Source organism: Calliphora vicina, chromosome 4 (assembly GCF_958450345.1).
Source record: "Calliphora vicina chromosome 4, idCalVici1.1, whole genome shotgun sequence".
Taxonomy (NCBI): Eukaryota; Metazoa; Arthropoda; class Insecta; order Diptera; family Calliphoridae; genus Calliphora; species Calliphora vicina.
Window position 1 is genome coordinate 40,293,383 of NC_088783.1, and position 24,818 is coordinate 40,318,200.

Sequence of the window (24,818 nt, forward strand, 5' to 3'; positions counted from 1 at the left end):
TTTTAACACTAAATTATTACTTAGGTTGAGTTGGTTTATTTGTGAGGGGGAGAAAACTGTTTAATTTTTCTGTCCATAAAACAACATTATTAAAATGGGAATACAAAAAAAAAAACATAATTATCAGCACGAACTACTACAACAAAGAATATTGTAAGGGCTATTAACTTTTTTTCTGGTTTCTATCTATGGTCATTGTTATTATTTTAAACATAAATAATAATAATAATTTTCTCAAAAATAAAATGTTTAACAAAATTTTGCATTTTAATATTTTTGTTTTTCTAAGATTTTAATGAGTGATAAAACTTTAAATTTATTTAAATACGCTTACCATAGTTTATAATATTTATGAGATTAAATTTGATTTACCTGCAAATAGAAAAGAAGAAAAAACAGTTAAAGTTATTATTAATTTAAATAAATTTTACATTAAAAAACAATTTGTAGTTAAGCTTATAATAAGATTTGTTCACATAATACAATAGAGAAAATAATAAAAAAAGTTTACATTTGTATATTATTAAAATATAAATATAATGCTAATAAGGCGATTATTATAGTAGAAGTTTTGAAATAAGCTAAATTTAAATAGTGATCAGTAGCAGAAATTTAAAAGTCATTATAGGTTGATTTAAGTTTAAACTTAAAGTAAGAAAAGTATAAATAAAAACCGGTTATGAATTTTTTGATTCATAAGTGATTAAAAAATACATAAAAAGAAAATAAAGAGCTATTTATGTCATGTAATTAAAACGAACTAGTTCGCTTATTTCATAAGTTCAATTTCTCTTAAGTGCCTATTACACTGAGCGGCGCTAGGCACACAAATCCGTCTAACATATCGGAGTTTCGTTCATATTCGTGTTTTGTACATGCAAATCAGTGGTCGGCATTAAGAGAACATGTATATTAATAACATGTTATGCACTTTAATTCTCTGTTGTGATTTATGCATCTAATTTGCATACAATTCGATAACATTCATATTGATGACAGGTAAATATCTAATTTTGTTCGGCCCCTGGTATCTACGAGTGCCGACCACATAGGTAAATATACAATCATGTTCATAATCTGGCTTATATGAGAACCTATTGACATTTCAAAGTTTGAGAGTTCTTTAATTGTATAATTTATCAGTTTTATTTTACACCAGTTTACATTGGCGAAAAGCCTTTCAGAAGCAGCTGATAACCATAATTGGGAACTTAAATAGTATAAAGCTGCCTTTAAACAAATTTGACAAAAACTAGTTACATTTAAACTTTTAATTCACATAACTTGTTTCAGAAATTACACCTTCTATATTTAGACAACGCACTGTCAACAGCTGTAATATCAATTAAATTTATCAACGTCATCAGCCTTAAAACTTTAAATAAAAGGACACCTCTCATCAATAAAACAAATTAAACTAATTTATATCACATTTCATAAGTAACAAGAAAACACGTTAACATAAGCCTATAATTTGTAATTTATATATAAAAAAAATCGTATATTGTAAACAACCCTCAAACAAAAAAAGTAACTACCAAAATTTATTTTTAATATCATTACCAAACAAGTAGATAAACAACACTGTCCCAACCTTAACATTAATAAAAAACATTTTTGTTTGATTATTCCTTAATATTTATATAAAAAGTATATAATTTTTTAGGAGTGTTTCATAAATTTGTTGTTTACCTTATTAACAAAAAATAAAAAAAAAAATGAAAGACAATAAGGAAAAAACCCACAGCACACTTTAAAACACGTAACAATATTTTCTTTACACCTTTAGCAAACACGACAACACTAGCTGCTACCAGTAGACACCTAAATGTATACTATGAATTTGTATTTATGCTTCATTCAGTAAACGAAAAACCTAACTTGTTGAACCAAATTGCTGGACAACCAACAACAGCAATGAACGCAGTGAGGGAACTGGAGAGTATAACAAACAACAAAATATTTATCCAACCACCTTTGTAATTTAAGGTGTTGCTTGAAAATGAAATAAATACATGTGGACGTGTGACGAGCGACTACTTGTACATGTCTTTTTTTGTTCTTTCTTTTTTTTTTTGTTGTTAAACAAACACAACAAAAAGTGAGGAGCAACGAAAACGTAAAGTATCCTTAAAACATGTCCACTACCACACCAACGTCATCATCATGATGAACTGGTAGGAAAACAAGTTAAAACCTTAAATGACAGTCAGTTGCTTGCTGTTGTTGGTTTTGTTGAATTAACCCAGACATGTAGGAAGCGAGAGAGAGAGAGAGAGTGAAAAACAGTAAACTATAATATAATCAAGTTATAGTTTATGTAGGATAAAAATTTGACATACACTCAGTCAGGCATACGAAATTGTGTTAAAACGAACTATATATTAGGAGGGCCCAAACAAAAGCTTAAAATAAACAGCCTAACCATTTAGTTTTTAAAATTTCACCAACTTTTTGCTTAAGGTTTAAAAGTTAGTGATGTGGATCAAAGGCCAATAAGATCAATTTTTTTAATTTTTTATCTATTTGTTCCAAAGACCAAATAGTTACAAATATTTAGTATGCTATGAAAGGTCTTTGAAAACCGGATCGAACATGTTTAAGCAAGTACAACCAATATTTAGAAATCTTTTAATTTGTTGAGATGTTTATATTCCCAACAAATGATCCTTCTTGATGAAAATAAGTTAAGATCGTTTATCCATCACCGTGAAGAATGGATGTTCAATACAAAAAATGTTATCTTGAAATGAACTAATCACATCTTAGCTGGCAACATTGACTCCATTCAAACAAGTCCATCCTACTGTTCCAACAAGTCCATCCTACTGTTCACCATCCTGACCTGTGAAAAACTTTTTTTTATGAAATTTATAACTTCGAAAAATATGTAAAATTTTGTTCGACCTACTTTGAATTTTTGACTTTTCGAATTTGGACGAAATGTGGAATCTATATATACAGTGGGGAGCTCAAATGAGTACATGTTTCTATTTTGTGCACTTCTTATGGAATAAAAATAAAACTAATAAAGCAAATCCAAAAATTTTATCTGTCATTTATTTTATGTCTAATATGTAACAAAATTAATTAAAATTCAAAACAAAAAACATCCAGTTCTAAATAAAAAAACAGACAAAACTAAAATAACTCGCATGTACTCAATTTTGCACCCCACAATAATTTTGGGGAAGAATTGCATTTTTTAAAAAAAATTTCCAAAATCCTTTATTACGTAAATAAAATTTTACACGCATTGGCATATTTTATATAAATTTTTCATTAACTTTTTTTGGAATACTCTCTCTCTCATGCTCAATCCGCCGTTAAAGCTCGTACAAATTGGTAGGAGTTAATAGGTATGGTTTCAACCGCCAATTCACGATTCACTACAAATTCTCAATAGGATTGAACTCAAGACATTGAGCTGATAACTGCATTAATAAAAAATTTTTCTAGGAACACCATTCTTTACAATTTTTGACGTGTGCATTGGGTCACCATCCTATTGAAAAATTACTTCTTCTGCAGGATTTCCTCTTTTATATACAAAAACGTGATGATGAGACTACAAAATCGGTATTTTGAGTCTGCAAAATACGCAGATGGTTTTCTTTTCCCATTATTGCATTGATTCTTTGCATTGGTCCAAGGTGGCACCATATAAAGCAACCCCATATCATTACCGTGTTTTACTGTTTCCTTACGGTGTCACCAATTTTGAAAAAATCGGCGAAATAATGAGTTAAGAAGACTATCTGCGTATATTGAATACTAATCATACCGAATTTATAGACTTGCCATTCCGATTTTGTAGATAAGAGCGCCAATCATGTCGAAGAAGTTATTTTACAGCAGGACGGCGAATTAAAGCACTCATCAAAAACTTTGAAAAATGGTTTAGTGAGCAAAATTTCTACCGAAATAGTGTCCAGTTCGATATACCGACCTCAATACTTAATTATCTTTGTCTTTTTCACATTCGTCTTTTGACTTTGTAGATTATAACGCTTATCCCGCAGAAGAAGTAATTTTTCAATAGGATGGTGACCCAATACACACGTCAAAAATCGTAAAGAATGGTGTTCCTAGAAAAATTTCTTATTAATGCAGTTATCAGCTCAATTTCTTGAGTTCAATCCTATTGAGAATTTTTAGTGAATCGTGAATTGGCGGTTGAAACAATACCGATTAACTCCTACCAATTTGTACGAGCTTTAACAGCGGATTGAGCACGAGAGAGAGAGTATTCCAAAAAAAGTTAATGAAAAATTTATAGAAAATATGCCAATGCGTGTAAAATTTTATTTACGTAAGAAAGGATTTTGAAAATTTTTTTAAAAAATGCAATTCTTCCCTAAGGTTATTGTGGGGTGCAAAATTGAGTACATGCGAGTTATTTTAGTTTTGTCTGTTTTTTTTTATTTAGAACTGGATGTTTTTCATTTGAATTGTAATTCATTTTGTTACATATTAAACATAAAATAAATGACAGAAAAAAATTTTGGATTTGCTTTATTAGTTTTATTTTTATTCTATAAGAATTGCACACAATAGAAACATGTACTCATTTGAGCTCCCCACTGTATATAACGAGTAAGAAGGTATGGTCGGTCAAAGCCGAATATTTAATACCCTACACTGAGTAAATGAGCAAAATTATTTTTCTTTTAAAACTTGAATAATTTATGCTCGTTAAAGTGATTTTAGGAAATGGGTCTTTAATGGGATCTTTGACCAATTATGGATGGCCAGGAAATTAGTTCGTGTGATTTATGTCCATTTGAAACTTATTTCTCTTGAACTTTATGTGGATACCTCCCCACTATGGTGGTGTAGGGTATAAAACTGAATGTATGTCTGTTTATTTATTTGTTTGTCTGTCTGTAACTTATAGGAGCCTAAACCGCTGGACTGATTATCTTAAATTTGTTACTGTGTGTTAATATATATCTAGAAGGAACAATAGGATACTTTTTTATTTTTAAATTTCAAGTGGGCGTGGTACTTCCCATAAACATTAAATAGTTATTAAGTAATATCTGGTGAATATTTTGAACTATAGTTGTGTGCGCTGCTTGGCTCAAAATGAGCAGAATTGAAAAAATGGGCGTGGCACCACCCATATATTTTCGAATATCTTTAGAACTATAATCTTGACAGTCTTCAAACATTGTACGAATCAATTTCTTATCAGTGCATGAAGTTTAACCAGGAATGGGATGAATTGTAACAGGGGGTGTTGACCCTCCCATACAAAGTAAATAGTTATTTTCGAATATTTAGAGAACTATAGTTGTGGAAGTCTTACAATTTTGCACGAATATTGTACAAGTTTTTCTGAAAATGTGCGGTGGCCACTCTCATAGATATGACAAATTATATATAGCAGCTATCAATATGAATATTTAGGACAGAAAGTGTCGGACTATCAACAATGTAAATTAAATGTTAACATTTTTAAACATGGGAAAACCTTTCATATATAAAACTGAATTTGTTTGTTTGTTACATTAGAAACTAATTTTAGATAGACCTAATATATTGTAAATCATAAGATAATGGAATAAGAATTAATTTAAAAGGAAACTGTAGATTTTAATTACTAAATAAATATATATTTTTTAACTCTTTATTTCATTATGATACGAGCAAGGAAGCATACCGGGTGTTAGCTAGTATATAATAAAAATGAATTTATTGAACACTGTTGGACGAAATCTTACATTTTTTTAATGTTTTATAAGTGGCAAAAAAAATTGTTTTCATTAATAAATTAAAAAAAAATCAAAGAAATAAAAAAAATATTTTTTTTTTTAAAAAATAATAAATAAATTTAATAAAAATTTTTGGTCATCAATTTTTTTTTCACCAAAAAATTAAAAAAAAAATTTTTTGAACAAAATTTTGAAATAAAAATAAATTTTTTTTTTTTCAATATTTTAAAAAAATATTTTTTTTTTTTAATTTCGTTTACCTGAAAATATTTCAAAATTTGTATGTAAAGTATAATTTGATGAAGGGATTTTTGAAGATGATAAAGAGGACGACAACTTTGATGAGGAAACGAATGATCTCCATGTTGCCCGCTACTTGCAAAACAGTCTAACCTAGCGGTCATTGAATTAAAATAAATTATGTGTTTCACAACGAGTTACTACGTTGTGAATTAAAACGGATAATTTTCAATTTTCTAAACAATCCTGAGAATATTTTTTATTCACATGACATTGCAGGTCATGTAATTTGTTACAAATATGTATGACTAACATCAAATTAGTTTTGTTCTTTAAGTAAATGAAATAGACAATACTATTTCATAATAAAATTAACTTCAATAACAATTCTGTTCTATTACAAAAAAACCCATATACCCACCACCCTCTATATAGATTGAACAATTCGATTTAGTTTTTATTATCTTTTTTACTTTTTTTTCTCAATTATTTCTGTAATTCCTATTATATTTATTATTTTCAATTTTCCAACCATTTAATATGGTTTCTATATTTTTTGTACAAATACAAATGTATGTATGTAGAGTAATAGTTTTTTTTTCATGTAACATGGTTTTTTTATCCTCTCTATATACATTACAGAATGTAATGCAAAAAGCTTATCCAAAGTTCAGTTAAATTGAATGCAATGTAGTGCAAAAATATGTTTTGTGTAACATGGCTAAACTACAAAATAAAAAAATAAAAAAACTATATGCTATATCGTTCGAGAGATGGACTGTGATTTGAACAACAGAAAAAGAAGAAATAAAAAAGTACATCGAAACGAAACATCATATAAGTATACACCATCTACAATATAATAGTTGTAGTGAAACAAACATGCAACAAACAGAAGCAATAACAGCAAAATAACATTCAACAGCAGCAACAAGAACAACAAAATGAACAATCGCAATGCTATTACTACAAAACATGTTACACTCTATATGTTGTACATACAACATAATAATAATGGTATAAACCAGCCAACAATTTGTTTAAATTGAAAAACTATTAAAGCAAGCTTTTAGAAAAACTTTTATTATTTTAAAAAATAAAGTTCTCTAACAAAAATTTTATTTAAAACTTACCCACTTGTGACTTAAAGTTAAACTGGGTTTAGAATTCATAAAGCTTAAAGCTTTTCTTTTTTAAGGCTTATTTAAACCAATACTTAAAATGGGTAAAGTTTTACTAATAAAAGGATTTTCGTTACAGTGTTTACATATAAGTTAAACATAGTTTAAACTAGGTTCACTGTTATTAATAAATGTATTTAGTTTCTGAATAATTGTTACTGGCATAATTTTGGTTCAAGACAGAAGTTAAAAGCAGATTTATTTGCTTTTGTATTTGTGATTTAAAGTTAAACTGGATTGTCAAATTCCGCAAAGGTAAAAACTTTTTGTTATATCTTATTTAAACCAAGATTTTAACTGTCAAAAAACTTGTATATTCATAAGTTTAAACTTAGGAAATCTTAAAGCTTTTAATTTAAAGGTAAACTAGGTTTAAACCCAAGTTACTTATGTCATAATTATTGTTCAAAACTGAGTTTTGATATTGAGGTTAATAATAAATAGACTTAAACTGGGTTTAAAGTTCCCAAAGCTTAAAGCTTTTATTTCTTAATAGCATATAAGTTAAACCAAGTTTAAACTTTGGACATTTTAAAGCATTTACCTTAAAATAATACTTGATTTAATGTCAATAATAAAGGAATTTGGTTACTTCTAATGGATTTAACGAACTAAAAGCTAAACTAAGCATGAACTAAAAAATAAAATTTTCAAAATGAAAATTTAATTTCTTCTGGCATGATTATTCTTCAAGACTTAAATTAAATGCTTAGGTTAATTATAAATGGACTTAATGGATTTCTTATTTCTGAATTAAAGTTAAACTTTCAAATGTTTTATTTAATTTTAAACTGTGGAAATCTTAAAGGTTTAAAATTAAGATTATAGTTCATAATTTAGTTCAATAGTAAAACTAAATTTTAATTTTGGAAAGCTTTTAGTGAGTTAAGACAAGACTCAAACAGGATTTATTGAAAAACATTTAAATTACAGAAAGCTAAAAACTTTGCTTTTATAAGTAAGCTTAAATAAGAAATGTTTGCTTGGTTTACCCGCATGTAATAGTGAACATTCCACTACATAGTTAGTTATTTCTTTCATACGGTTTTAAACTAAAATCTAGTTTTGTGGCTTAATGTTTCTCTGTACAACGATCTACCCTATACCAAACTACACACAATCCTTTCCAATCACATCATGGGAATCATGTGAATCATCAATACAGCGACGGACACACAGAACATAAAACGGTCAGTTCAAATAAACTATAACGAAATTCTATTAAAATTGTTTTACAATTTTTTCCTGTATTGTGATTAGTTGTGGGATTGATTGAAAACAACAAAATAAACTAAAACGAAATAAAAATTGCCAATGGATTTAAAATAAATACAAATATGTAGTAGTTGGAAAAAAAAATAAAACAATTTTCCATTCTTTATACTCCATCTCCCTTTATACCCCTGGACTCCCCCTAAAGTCATTTCAATTTGTTTTATTTTTCATATGTATATGAAGTTGTTTGCATAGGGAAGTATAGATCATTATATTTAGGTCATTTTTATATTAATAATACGTGATGTGATGTGATATTCATTCATTCGTTCAAAACTAATAACAATAATACAAAAATTGTTGGGGATTTTTGTTTTATTAATATTATTATTGCATTTATTCAACCACAAAGCGTAGAATTACAGAAACAAAAAACCAAATAAACCAATATAACAATAATAAATTTATTATTACTGGGTTTATTTTTTTGTAGGTTTAGTGAAGTATACTTTTAGGTATGTGAGCCATTTATAAATATGAATAAATTGGGTTTTGTATTAAAAATAAGAGTTTGAATATTTCAAACATTAACGATTAATTAGAGCATAAAATTTAATTTCATGAAAAAATGAAATGTATGAAAATTAAATATTTAGTGTGGACTATAAAAATTTAGTTGGAGGGCTTAGAGCAGTGGTCGGCTCAATAGAAAACATGGCATATTAGTAAATTTATTGTAATGTTGCTTGAAATTAAGTTTCGATTGTGGCTTTAATGCACAATCTCCAATTTGTTTCCCTTATATTGAGTGAATGACTTAAAAATGCGGGATTTATTTTTAAATTTTTAGTTTTTAAACATTTTCACGTTTTTACCTTTTAAAAAAGTCCTTACGAACCGTTAAATTCAAAACGCTAATGCAAATTCGTAACAATAACAATAAAAAATGTATTCCCATCTTTCTGGCAACATATGGATTCCGAGTTAACCCTTTCGCTACATTGTATCCATATTGATACATTTTAGATTTTTGCACATAACTTCGACATTTATATTTTTATTTTTTTTTTCGAGTCTATTTTTGTTTACAATTTATTTCTTTGAATTATCGCAATTCGTGTTGATTGATAGCAATTTGAAAATGTGTGTAAATAGATTTTTGAATTTTTTTTTTAAAAAGTGCCATCGATTTTTTGCATATAAAATTTGTAAAAACTATAATTTTGTAATAAAAATGATTTAGAATGCTTAGAAATATATTAGGGAAATACAAAAATAAAAAAAATATTAAAAAAAATCATTGTGGGCTTCAGGATAAGTTTCCAGGACTAAAAATTTAATTTGGTATAACGGATAAACCAGGACACGTAGGGCACCAACCATATGATATACTTAAAACATCTATTAACCCCTCCAGTTAAAACTTGTAGCGAAAGGGTTAAAAGAACTGATAATCTATTGAGGCCAAGAACGGATCTGTTCTCTGTACCAAAGTGAAGCATATCCCATAGAGAGGTTTCTGCATCGATCGAAACAAATGGTATTCGGACGGGACACGTTCTGAGGCGGATGAGGCAAAACTAACCAACCACTTCATTCTAAATACTTTTTAACAGGTATTACAACATGGGGCCGAGTGTTGTCATGATGGAAAATTACGGTTTCATATCTGGGCGTTTTTCGGTCAATGCTCGCTTCAAACGAATCAGTTGCGTACTGTAAAGTTTCCCTGTGATGGTCTGGCCAAATTTCAGCATCTCATAATAGATAGGACCCTTCTGCTCCCATCAAATACAGATCATTACCTTATCGCCATGGATATTTAGCTTTGGTGTCGATTCGGCTGGTTGGACGGGCTGCACATACGGCTTGTTACGCCTCGGGTTATCGTAAAACATAAATTTTTCATCGCAATTAATGATTCAGTACAAAAATGTTTTTCTTTTATAGCGTTCAAGCAACATTTCGATCATAAAAACACTTCTTTCAAGATCTCTCAGCTTCTATTCCTGCTGCTCACAATGATTTGCAAGATGTTGTTGAGTTTTACAACAATCTTCATGTATTAATGCCTCCAATTCTTGGTCTTCACTGGCCTGGGCGATTTTTTCTTCTGTGTCAAAATCACCATCGCACAAACCATTTCTCGCATATTGAAACCGATCAGACATATTCATTATAAGCTCTGGAGAGCAGTCGGTGTGCTTCAGCGGCATTATTTGAAAATGACACATAAATTATTAAAAACAAATACCGCGTTGAAAAGATAAGCCATCTATAGTAAATCACGCATTTTTAAGTCATATGCCCAATAATATTTATTTAACGAATTTAACTTGCATTCGTGTTGTGTACATTTGAATAGTAGATTGCGATCGGCCACTGATGCCTATGAGTGCCGATCAATGGCTTAAGCCTCCTAAAGATATGCTTTGTTTTTTATATCATGTTAGAATTGATTGTTTAAGGGTTAAATGTCCCTAATAAAAGTATATATTTATGAATCAACAATAAAATAAAACCTTTAATTTAACAATTTAAATTTCCATAAACTTAAAAATTTTTGTCTAGCATTTTAATGAAATTTCATTTCTTTTTTTTGTTCATATTTAATTCAAGAATTGTGTTTTTATTTGAATATTTCTTGTGAAAATATTTTTCCACTATATTTGATTTTTTTCAACTTTGTTTTTTTTGGACATGGGACGTGATTTAATCTACTGTGTGTGTTTGAAAAATCTGTGAATTTTCTGTTTTCATTTGTGTTCACCAGAAAAAAAAAATATATAAAAAAATGTGACACCAAAATACATTACGGCAGAATGTTAAGTGTAAGAGTGTGTTCAGTTTTTGACCTGTTAACCTCCTGCATACAGAGTTGGAAATGTTGTAAGTTTTCACTGAAAATATTTTGAGATTTTTTTTTCCTCCTAACTTGGTTATTTTTTCAGTTGTTCATAGTAGTAAATGTAAATGTAAAATGAAACGAAAAACATACAAATATTGTACTCGTGCTACGTGATAAATTTTATGTATATTAAATCTCTGCATTTTAATTCTCAAAGTGACAAAGTTTTATAATTTTTATTTTGGTGGATTTTATTTTTTCTTTGGGTTTACAAACAATTTTGCAAGATTTTTATTATGAAAATGTAGTTTATAATATTATGAAAATTGTTTATATTTGTTGTTTAACCTAGTTTTGTTTATTAAGCAAGATACATAAATCCTAAGAGATGACATTTTATTAAAGGTTTAGCTAAGAAAAAATATTGCGAAATATTTGAAAAATATAATTGCTAAGGTTTTAGCAGGTGTGTGGAGGCCATTTTAAATATTAAAGTGTTAAATTTAGTAAAATTTAAAAAAATCTAATTTTACACAAACTTCTTTAATTAAATCTGTGATTTTCTTTGCCTTTTTCCTCTTAACTAAGCAATTTTTGTTTTGTTTAGTTTTTTTTTCAGTTCACACTTCATTAGAAAATTTAATTTATCGATAAGATTAAAATACAAAACTAAAATATTGCAAATCAACAATATATTGTATAAGAACAACAAATATAACATTTACTACAAACAACTCAATTATTTGATAGCAAACACTCATAGACTACTATAAATATTTATGCATCTAAGTATCAAAATGCCTATAAATAAGTTTATGCCATAAATTTATATCTTTGTATCTCTTCGATACATTCAAATGTATATAAACATCTAAACAAATATGAGTGCGATAGGATATATTTGCATATTTATACATACATATGTATGTATCTATTTATGTGTTTTGTGCATGAATAAACAAAATACGATTTGTTTGGTAATAATATTAAACATTGGGAAAATCCTTAAGTCATCATATTACCACATTAAACAGGCAGAAACATGATCAAATAGAAACACCAGTAAACAGAATTTTTTTGTAGAAAAGTGGAATTGTAAATTTTGAAATCAAAGAAAACAAGGAAAAAGTCTGAATACATTGCCCAGCATTAGAGCAATAAGCTATAAGTTTTGAAACATTCTTAGCAACATTTTTTAAATGTTTATAAACATTATTAGCAATATTTCAGTATGCTTTTGTTTTAACTCAATGTAAATACAAATGTTTTGAAACATTATTGTAAATAATTTATAAACATTTGTTGCAACATTTATACAAATAGAATTAATAATAACTTTGGAGAATTAAATATTGGGTGTATGACTTAAAAATGCAAGTTTACACTAATGGCGTATCTTTTGAACTTATATGTCATTTTGAAGGGTATATGAGGAGCCACAGAACAGAAAGTACTTTTTCGAATTTTTTTACAAATTGATTTTTTGGTATTTTTATAATATTTGGGTTGAAATCTCCTAGAAAAAATCAATTTCTCAAAATTTTTAAATTTTCAAAAAAGTACCTTTTGTTCTGCGGCTCCTCATATATCTGTCATTTATTCTCACTTAGTTATTGAACATTATTGTGTAACCAGCAAAGCTTTTTTGCTTCGAAAATGTTGAATTTTATACCAACAAAGCGTCATATGCGGGAAGTTTTATTTTATTTCTTTAGTTTGGAAAAAACTGCCGCTAAAGCACACCGATTGCTCAATGAAGCTTATGGTGAATGCGTTCCATAAGTCGTGCTTTTGTGACGGAAGACAAAAATTACCACCCAGGCCAGCCAAAAAGATGGAAGACCAATGAGAGCTTAAGATCTACTCAAAATGTTTGCGAGCAGCAGGATTCATCCAAAAGCAAAAAAATTGGGTAACATACGAATTGAAGCCGAGAGACCTTGAAATACGATTCTGCATGTCCGAAATGATGTTTGAACGCTATAAAAGAAAATAAGTTTTGCACCGAATCTCAACTTGCGATGAAAATATATTTATTACCGGAAGCGTAAGAGATCATATGTGAAGCTCAGACGACCAGCAGAATTAACACCAAAGTCAAATATCCATGGCGTTAAGGTAATTAGCTGTATTAGGTGGGAGCAAACGGGTACTATATATTCTGAGCTACTATAATCTTACCAGACCATCACAGGGAACCTGTACAGAATGAAACTGATTCGCTTGAAGCAAGCATTGACCGAAATATGCGACCAGCTACGAAACCGTAATATTCCATCATGAAAACACTCGGCCACTTTTTGCAATACCTGTTAAAAAGTATTTAGAATGAAGTGGATGGGAAGTTTCGCCTCACCCGCTTTATAGTCCAGACGTTGCCCCGTCCGACTACTATTTGTTTCGATCGATGCAGAACGCTCTCTCTGAGATACGCTTCACTTTGGAACAGAGTATTCGAAATTGGCTTGATTCGTTGCCTCACTCGCTTTATAGGCCCCGTCCGATTGCTATTTGCTTCGAGCAATGCAGAACGCTCTCTCTCTGAGATACGCATCACTTTGGAACAGAGTATCCGATATTGTCTTGATTCATTCTTGGTCTCAAAAGATGAACAGTTCTTTTGACTCGGAATCCATAAGTTGCCAGAAAGATAGGTAGGAAATGGTAATAGCTAACAATGACCAATACTTTGAATAAATTTATATTGTACAAATGATTCAAAATAAAAGCTGCAAATTTGAAAAAATCCCGCATAAAAAACAAAAAATTACTCAAAAATGTTACACATACGTGGTTTTTGACAACTTTTTAGGACTTTGACAGGAGAGTTTCCGATATATGTGTATTTATTTATCTATGTAAAGAACTTCATGTTTTTAATACATAAAGCTAAATGAATGCCAATTAAAGAATATTAAAAAATGTATTAAAATTCTAGCAACATGTTTAGCAACATGTTTAGCAACATAACAGAAACATGTTGCTAAGAAAAATTGAATTTAACTTGAATTAATTTTATACTAATTTTACATATTAAACAAAACATTATGTATTATTTAACATGCTGGTTAACATTTGGGAATATCAGCAAATATTTTGTATTTCTATTTTATAACAAATAGTTATTTCCCAAACACTTTCATGTCTACTGGGTAATCTACTTAAACAAATTTGAAATTTATATTTGTTGTCTATATAATGATGTGTTTGTGATTATTATATGTATGTTAGAAACTAAAGTGCCGAAATGTTAATTTCAAATTTGTTAAATTATTTATTTTAAATACAAATATACAAAATGTTAAAGTATTTGTGAGAGTGTGGCTGTAATACAAATACATACATATTCTAGTAAAATAAATGTATTTGAAAATAAATTTTATAAATACAGTTACAATCTATACATTTTATAGTATTGAAACTTTGACTAAACCTAATAACATTTGCATGCAAATTTAATTTTGACTTTAATAATTTAGTAGAGACAAAAAAACCCTTTTTATTTGCCTTAAATACATATGTATGTATTTGTAAATAAAACCTTTTAAATTTATTTTGCAAATATTTACATATCATTTCCTAAATACGTATAATGTTTTAAAGTAGGAAATTTTTTAAATATTTTAAAGCTGATACAGCAAAAAAATATATAAAAAGAAAAACTAAATTTAATTAAAAAAAAAATTATAAAAAAAAAATAAAATTTGAAATGTTTTTATTTCAATAATAACTATAAAGACGAGTTATAACTCATAATGTTTTAGAGAAGTTTGAAATAAATAAAAACATAGAGAAATGCACATAGAGCGGAAACTAGAAAAAAACTCAAATAAAAGAAATTACTCAAAATCGTCACATATAAGAGTGTTGTTTTTGTTTTCACATAGTTTTTTTTTTACTAATACCTTCTCATCACTTAGGTTTTTGACAACTGAGTTAGATCTTAGACAGGAGAGTTTCCGATCTTTGTCTATTTATCTATGTATACAATGTGATCAACATCTCCCATATCATTATTGTAATGGTCAAATAGTCTTTGGTATGTTTAAATTATAATATTTAATAGTAATAAATTGAATTCGAATCGTTTATTCCTTCATACTTCTGTTAGAGTTTTTAAATATTTTACAACAGAGATTGATTTTGTTACCAACATTTCTGACACTTTCAAGTAGTTATGGCAGCCAGTGTTGTAGGTGTTACTTGTAGTCTTAAACAGGCGGCCATTAAACTCTTAAAAATAAAAAAATAAATCCCAAGAACATGACTTGTAGATTGATTGTTTCCAAACCCAGTAACAAACAAACAAAAAAAACAAAACATAACATAACTAAAGAATATTATTTTAATTACAAGTACCTTACTAAAAATATTGACTCACTTGTTTGTTTTCAGCACAATTTCAATGAAAAGGAGTAGGAATACATATTTGAACTTTGTTGTTGCTTTTTGACACATTTCAAAAACACCTGCACTCAAAACGAAAACGTATATAACCAACTCGTATCTACTGGTTAAAAAAATCTACTCCATCCACCTCAACATGGGAATGAATGGAGTTGAGTGGAGTGGAGATGCTAGTATAGAGCACTGAGTAGTAAGTAGAGTATATAATTATATAATTTGATAGCTGTTGCAATTAAATATAATCAACAATATAATTGAAATGTTAAATGTCATGTCATGAAATGACAGCTTAAGAAAATAATTGTTGAACACAACATAAAGAATTATAGAAAATAAAACAAAAAGTGGGAATTATTTATTATACAAATTGGTAGATGAGTGAGTGAGTGACTCATGTAGAAAAATTTATATGATTTAAGTTTTGTTTAATGTGAATTTAAACAAAGGATATTTAAGTTTTGTAAAAAATAAAACATTTCAAGTGTATGCCAGAAAAAACATGCAGAATAACTTACTTTTAAATGACTACTGTATACGTTCCTGCTTTACACAGAAGGAGTCTAATAATGACTTTTTTGTTATGTGGTATAACTATTAGTACTTACTTAGTTCCTTTAAACTTAAATTCACTCACTAGTAATTTTCATTTAGTTAAGAATATGTTACGTATAATAATAGTTCAGTTTTACCAAAACTTCAAATCTAAAGTTTTTTCTGTACTTGATGTATTTTTATAAAATGAAGCTATTGTGTCTGAAGTTGAAGCGTATATATCTGTCATTTATTCTTGCTTCGAAAATGCCGAATTTTGTGCCAACAAATCGTCATATGCGGGAAGTTTTGCTTTACTTCTTTAATTTGAATAAAAAGTGCTCCTGAAGTACACCGATTGCTCACCAAAGCTTATGGTGAATGTGTTCCATCGTGCGAGAGATGCTTTGTGCGGTTCAGAAGATGTAATATTGACACGGAAGTCAAATATCGCCCAGGTCAGCCAATAAAGTTTGAAGACCAAGAATTTGAGGCTTTACTCTATAAAGATTGTTGTAAAACTCCACAAGAGCTTGCAAAATCATTGGGAGCAGCAAATTTCAAAATGTTTTCGATCAGGAGGATTCATCCAAAAGCAGGGAAATTGGACACCATACGAACTGGAGCCCAGATACCTTAAAATAATATTTTGCATATCCGAAATCCTGCTTGAACGCTATAAAGAAAATCGTTTTTGCACCGAATCATTAGTGGCGATAAAATATGGATACATTACAATAACCAGAAACGTTAAAGATCGAATGTGAAGCCCAGCGAACCAGCCGAATCGACACCAAAGCCAAATATCGATAGCGCTAAGATAAAGCTCTGTATTTGGTATGCAAAAGGTTCCTATTTGTTATGAGCTGTTGAAATCTGGCTATACCATCACAGAGAACCTGCAACTGATTCGTTTGCGGCTAGCATTGGCCGAAAAACGCCAAGAATATGTGGCCAGACATGAAAGCGTTATATTCGATTATGACAATACTCGGTCACATGTTGCAATACTTGTTAAAATATATATTAGAAAGACGTTGGGAAGTTTTGACTTACCTGCCTTAAGTGCAGACCTTGCCCCGTCCGACTACTATTTGCTTCGATAAATGCAGATCGCTCTAACTGGGAACAGACTATCCGAAATTGTTTATTTTGGCTCGGAATCCTTATAATGCCAGAAAGATGAGTAAAGGTCATAGCTAACTAAAAGTTACAAAATAAAAGCTAGTGCGAGAATGTCGAGGATATTGAGGCGATGGAACAAATCGTATGTTAATGAGCCAGCCTGCAATTATCGATTAGGCAGTTGAGGACATTACTGGATGTCCTCAGGAGAGTCTTAATTGTGAGAGCTATTGTTTACTATTTCTTGCTATTTTGTGCTGGCAATGTTTTTTTTAAATTTAATTTCATACTTCTTTTCACTGTCTTTTCTATTCCAAATGAAACCTAATAGGACTCCAAGTGAATATGTACACCTGCGGTTCACAACCCACCTTGAACTGAAGTAATATATTCTATCTTATGGTGACTGGAAAATTGTTAAGAAAAATTGTTTCTCTGATGAAATGTACTTCCACCAAAATTTGAGATTGATGGTAACAATTCCAATGTATTATTATATCAATTATTGCTATTTATTAGTAATGTAATTGTAAATATCTTCGAAAATAAGCTATTTTCGAAACTAAATTCACCAAATGCCAGATATAGTTTAACCTACGATTAACTTACTAAACAAGTAAGAGAGCTATATTCGGCTGTGCCGAACTATACTTCAATACAAATTTTAAATATTTTTAAGTAAACAAAATATTTTTTTTCCATTTTTTAGAAAAAAATAATTTAGATTTTTTTTTAAATGTTAAAATTTTTTTTGATAATTTTTTTTTTAAATTTAAATTTTTTTTTTTGTTTTTAAAATTTTTTTTTTGTGAAAAAAAAGAACGGGTTAAAAAATATGTTTTCCGATTTTGACTCATTGTAGGACCAACTTACAATGGTCTTATATACGTCGTTGCAAAGGCCTTTGAAATATCTATCATTAGATATCCATATTGTCTATATTAAGGACTTTGTAATCCAGATATATGTAGGTCAAAAATCGAGGTTGTCCTGGTTTTTTCTTAATATCTCAGCCATTTGTGGACCGATTTTACTGATTTTAAATAGGAACCTTCTCGAAAGTATGTCTGGCAGAATTATTGAAGATTTGGATCCTGGGGTCTTCAGAAAATTGATTTCAACAGACAGACAGACGGACATGGTTTAATCGACTCCGCTATCTATAAGGATCCAGAATATATATATATATATAGGGTCGGAAAATTATATTATGGAAATTACAAACGGAATGACAAACTTATATATACCTTTCTCACGAAGGTGAAGGGTATAAAAAGGATTAATGATAGTTAAGAACAGTAGTGGTCAGCTCTTATAGCCACACATTTTCTAATGTGCCAGTATCTGTTTGTGCCGACCACTGGATTACATCAAACTTTTCTCTTTTTTTTCCGCAATTTTGATCGCTGTTTAGTAAATCCTAGTTTAAACTCCATTTAAACACTTTCTTTATAATCTTCTCTATGAAAAATTCACATACATAAATATTTTTTTTGTTTTTTCAAAATAACTTTTAAATGAAAGATATTCCCTTACATAAATCTCAATTGCCACAATCATCCACAATAGTTATGTGCTGGTAAAAGAGTGAGTGTATCTAAGTACTCGTACATACATACATATGTATGTATGTTTTATATCCACTCATGTTGGCCCACATACAAATCTTCTTTTGTAAATTGCAACTTTGCTCTAGTTTTATTCAAAAAAAAAATGGAAAAAAAATCATATTAGATCCCATAGAATAAACCTATAAAGAAAAAATATGTGTGTACTAACGGCAACGACAACAAAACAAAATATGCATGCATACATATTTTAATACCAAAGAGTATTATTTTCATTCGAAAAAAAGTCATAGTCACAATATGCAACACAATTCGTTTGCAAGGCTTATAAACAAACATACATACATGCTTAACAATAATTCAATGTTATGCGAAAATGTTGCGACATGTTGCAACATCGCATAAGAAGAAAGAAAAATACAAATGAATAAAAGTAAAAGCATTTGCCAGCATAACAAAAGTACGAACGAGCATAGAAAATACTCGAGGGAACAACTGCAATACTAGTGCATACACATACATAAAAATGTTGCATGCCACAGAATAACATAGAGAATGAAAAAACACACACATACACTCATTTCATGTAAGTACTTTAGTGACATTTTATTGTATAAAAGCACAAGAATTATTTATACTTATTTGTGGCAAAAGAAACATTAAATCTAATGGTTTTTAAAAGCTAAAACACAAACAACACTCTTTTAGAGAGCTACACAAAAAATGAAAAAAGAAAAGGAAAAATATTTTAAAGTGTTGATAACAAAAATTAAGAGGGTTTTAAAAGAAACACCACAACAATACAAAATAAATATTTGATTTACCTTAATTTCTTTTAAGCAAACAGGGTTAAATTCATGCATTCATTCATTCATTGTAGTTTAGCAGATAAAATAAATAAATAATGATTGATTATTTTTTGTCATGTCTTGAGTAATTGATTTTTATTTTTAAATTTGTGTTGCGAGTAAGTTTGTCTGTTTGTTTTTCATTGCTATCAGTTACATTTCCATCCCTTCTCCTTTGCCTTGATGATGATGCTGTTTGTAGTAACAATTGAAAATATTTAATTTATTTATTAAATAAAATTGCCTAATAAAATACAATTGTTGCATGCTTGTCAAGCGTTAAAAAAAATTTGTATTTATTTATTGTCGAAAAATATATGTATGAATGGATGGATGTATTTTTTGGCAATGCGTCGTTGACATTGCAAAGACCCCCATACCACACACTCTTGTTGACATTTCGCTAATCCATGACAAATCGTTACGCTGGCTAAATTGACAGCAGTCTACACATGCTTTGTAGTGTGTGGTAGTTCCCTTCTAAAACAAAACTCATTTATTTAAATTATTGGGGTGGGGTGAAATGAAATTTCGTAAAAGAAATGCTTTCAAAAGTGGACATCACAGGATTTGACTTATATAGCCCTCAAATAGAAAAATTATAATTCTCCCAGCAATATAAATTTGTAGTGAGTAAATTGGATTATCCCCAAAGTGAAATAAAAATAAAAAAATTAAACAGTCTACACTTCAGATTACCAAGCGATAATTGACTCTCCAATAACATAGAGCAACAAAATCGAAAATTGTTTATAAATCACTACACAATTTTGATGTATTGCGGTTTCAGTAGTATAAATATGGTCCAAATTTTAAATTCTATGGAGAGTTTTTTTAAAAAAAATAATTTAAGTAAAATTGTGAATTTGTTTAAATGTTTCTGCATATAATTAATCATAACTCAAAAACGCTTATTTCGAAATTATTAAAGAAAACTTAGAAAATTTTAAATTTACATAGCCTTTACGGAGTTATAATAATAAATTAATGCAAAAAATAAATTTTTTATGTAAAAAGAGCAATTTTTTTTTTTTTAAAAAATCATGAAAAATCAAAAACGGCAGAAATTGTTCAGGTTTATTGCATTATTGCAAAGCCACATATAATAGGAACAAAACGAGATATCGATCACAAAAATCGGGTGATTATTTTCGAATTTATTCACACTTAAGTGAATTCGCTCATTTTCACAAAATATTAGTTTTTTGTTTGACATGCATAAAATTTGGTAGTTAGTGTTCTTCTTTCGGTTGATTGAATTTTGAAAACATTGTTCCCGTGCTATTTAAAATTTTCACATATATATTGTGTTTCAATCGGCTCAGTAGTTTCGGAGCTATAATAAAAAATTGAAGCAAAAAATATATTTTTTATGTGAAAATAGCATTTTTTTGTTTTAAAAAAATCACGAAAAATCGAAATTGTTCAGATTTATTGATTTATTGCAAAGCCATATGTAATAGGAATAAAATAAGATATCGACTATAAAAATTGATAGATTATTTTCGAATTTATTCACAATTAAAGGAATTCGCTCATTTTCACAAAATTTTTGTTTTTTGTTTGATATACATAAAATTGAGTAGTTAATGTTTTTCTTTCGATTGATTGAATTTTCAAAACATCTTCCCCATGTTATGTACAAATTTTCACATATATATTGCGTTTCAATCGGCTCGGTAGTTTCGGAGTTATAATAACAAATTGAAGCAAAAAACAATTTTTTTACGTGAAAATTGCAATTTTTTTGTTATAAAAAATCATGAAAAATCGAAAACGGCAGAAATTGTTCAGCTATATTGCTTTGTCGCAAAGCCGCATATAATAGCAACAAAATGAGATATCGATCATAAAAATCGATGGATTCTTTTCGAATTTATTCACAATTAAGTGAATTCGCTCATTTTCACAAAATTTTAGTTTTTGTTTGATATGCATAAAATTTAGTAGTTAGTGTTTTTTTTTCGATTGATTGAATTTATTACATATATACAGTGTTTCAATCGGCTCAGTAGTTTCGGAGTTATAATAACAAATTGATGCAAAAAATAAATTTTTTACGTCAAAAAAAAGCTATTTTTTGTTTTAAAAAATCATGAAAAATCGAAAACGGCATAAATTTTTCAGATTTATCGAGATATCGATCATAAAAATCGATGGATTCTTTTCGAATTTATTCACAATTAAATGAATTCGCTCATTTTCACAAAATTTTACAACAAAGAGATCAGTCAGACAATTAAAAATTGTTTTCATTCAAAAAAATTAAATTTGAAATATTCGGAATTTTAAACATGTCCGAAATGTTTTCTATTACACCGATCTTGGTGATTTTCAATACCAAACTGCTTAGAACAATCCCAAACGTTTCGCATAAATTTCATTAATTTCCTTTAGGCATTTCAGACTTGAGCGTGTTTTACACACACATATTGTGTGTGTAAGAATTTCATAGTAATTCAGGAATACTACTTCTTTCTCCACCTATTAACATTTGTATTTATTTTAATATTGTCATTATATCAAATAGAAAATGGCAAAAGAGCGAACAACAAAACAAATATTAAAAAAAAGTCTGAAACAACAAAGTAAAACATGTGGAAATTTTCACTCATCACCACCACTAATTGAATGAATGAATGTATTGAATGAATGGATGTTGTGCAGCAAGTAAGTGGCACGAACAAATTTTCCTCACATTAAGGGTGACACAATAAATGCTACAATTGGCAATTGTTGTCATACAACATAAAACATTAGAGAGTGTGTCTTCTTTATTCATTGTATTGTATTAAAACCTAAAAGTACATACATACACCATCATTTATAATAATCATCATCATTGATTTAGGGGTTTAAAATTACAAAAATTTCATAAAACTCTTGTCGATCATGTATCGAACGTAGGCTATAAAATAAAGGCAATAATGAAATGACAAGAATGTAAATTTATATTCACACGCAAATTTAATAAATTTTAATGATTTTTTCTTATTAGAAAAAAAAACTTATCTAAAGAATTTGTTATTTTTTTGTAGCAGGGGTGTGTTTCTTCTTGCCTTTATTATAAAACATCAAATGTCATTTGCTTAAGACTTCCATAAATTGTATGAAATTTTTATACTGATAAAAGGATATTATTTCCATTTATTTATGATTTGTTTAGCAAGTTTGTATTTCTAAGAATTTTTTGCAATAAATTTTGTTTAATACATTTTATTTTATTATTTCATTTTTTTTTTTTGCTAAAAAAAAATGTGTCATGAGAATGTTCTTTTGTTGTTTCTTTTGTGAATAATTGATGATGTCAACCAATTTGTTTTGTTGGAGCTTTATTTTTACATTTTAATGGATTTCTGTTTCCCAATACTAATAACAAACAACAACAACAAAAAAGTGAAAGACTTTAACATAAAAACAAATAACACAATCAGTTATTCAAGGTTATATTTTGACATTTCACGTTTAAATTAATCATTATAATTATTAGAGTTTTTTTTGTTTTTTCGTATGTAAATATTATGTTGAGTGTTAACTTACCTTTTGTAAATTGTAATGAAATAATAATTTGTTTATTTCTTATAAAAGTATACGCTGTAAAGAAAGAAAGAAATAATAAAAATTATTAGTTTTGTATGAAAATTTAATATATTTTTGAACAGAAACTTGTATACAAGTAATGAGTGGAAAATGTGTAAAAATAATGAAACTATTTTGAGTAAAAATAAAAATTTTGAAGAAAAAGTGCAGTTTTTTTTTAAAAATATATATAGAGAAATATTTATTTATTTCATTGATTTTCACATTATTATGGATTATGTTACAAAATAATATAATATTTAGACCAATTTACAAATTAAAATTTATGAAACCAACCTAAATAGCCAATGACCAAATGACCCAATTATATTTTTAGTCCCCCTTAAAATCTTAAATTGCGTATAAATTTCAACACAATAATACTCTGATTGTTATTTGTCATCAAACAATAAAAACTATTCATTTCTATTGTACAAGTATTTCATGATGTTTAATATTTAGACATATTCATATAGAATTCATATATATGACAAACATTTCATTAGTTCTTTGGACGAATTTATTTATAACAAATTATTAAATGCCAAAACTATTATATACATTAATTAAGCTTAATAGACAGTTTGTTGATAATAAAGAATAATAAAAAAAAATAAAACTCTTATTGTTGAAATCTATACATATTTTGATTGATCTAAATTATTATAAATTGTTATTTAATGTCTACAGATTGTTAACAAATAAAAACAAAAATAAACCATACAATAATTTCAACAAATAAATAAAGAATTATTTGGAATTTATACAAGAGAGTCCAAGTGACACACAACGAAAATTGAGGGCAGTAGAGAAGTTGGGGGAACAAATAACCCACACAAACAAACAATTGAGAATTTAGGAAACTTTGCAACATTTAATTTTAGAGAAATTTTTAAATTTGTATCTTCACAATACTTACTAAATAATTCTCAATAACTTCGGAAAGTTAAATCATAGAATTTGAAAAGAATATCTAAAATACTGAATCTTTATAATAGTAAAAACTATTGCTAAATTAAACTATAAGTTTAATTTACGAAAGTTCGTGAAGTCATTTATCAATAATAAGCAATGTCAATTATTATTGATAAATGACATCCTTCACGAAATTTCGTAAATTAAACTTTTGCTGCTTTTTTTGTCCCTATACCCTCATAATCTACTAAAGGACATTCCAACTATTTTGAACTATTTAATATTGCCTTGAAATTTGTTAATTTGAGGTCAAAATTAATTGAATAAATAAATAAATATAAATTTTAAAATTAAAATTAATTTCTATTATTTTCTAAAAATTTAATTGATTTTTTTTTTGATATTATTTAAATTGCTAAAACATTTAAAATTCCATATTGTAAATAATTTAATGCATTTTATGTGTATGCAGAAAAAAACTACATACATATGTATTGTATGTAAATGATGAAACTAACGTTTTAAACATTTAAATTTAATTTTTAACTTAAATGTGAAAAAATTAGAATTTTTCATTTAAACATTTTAATATTTAATAACATTATGGCTGTTCAAACCCATATCACACATTTATTCATACATTA

At 28.0% G+C, this 24,818-nt stretch overlaps 1 long non-coding RNA gene across 1 annotated transcript; it reads right to left on the reverse strand.

Annotated features, from left to right (window-relative positions):
* Positions 1-309: 309 nt before the first annotated feature.
* LOC135958017 (uncharacterized) lies at positions 310-23,281 on the reverse strand. The gene is made up of 2 exons (XR_010576439.1): positions 23,221-23,281; positions 310-372 (listed from the first exon to the last, which is right to left on the reverse strand). It is a non-coding gene; the product is annotated as an uncharacterized LOC135958017 (long non-coding RNA).
* Positions 23,282-24,818: the final 1,537 nt, after the last annotated feature.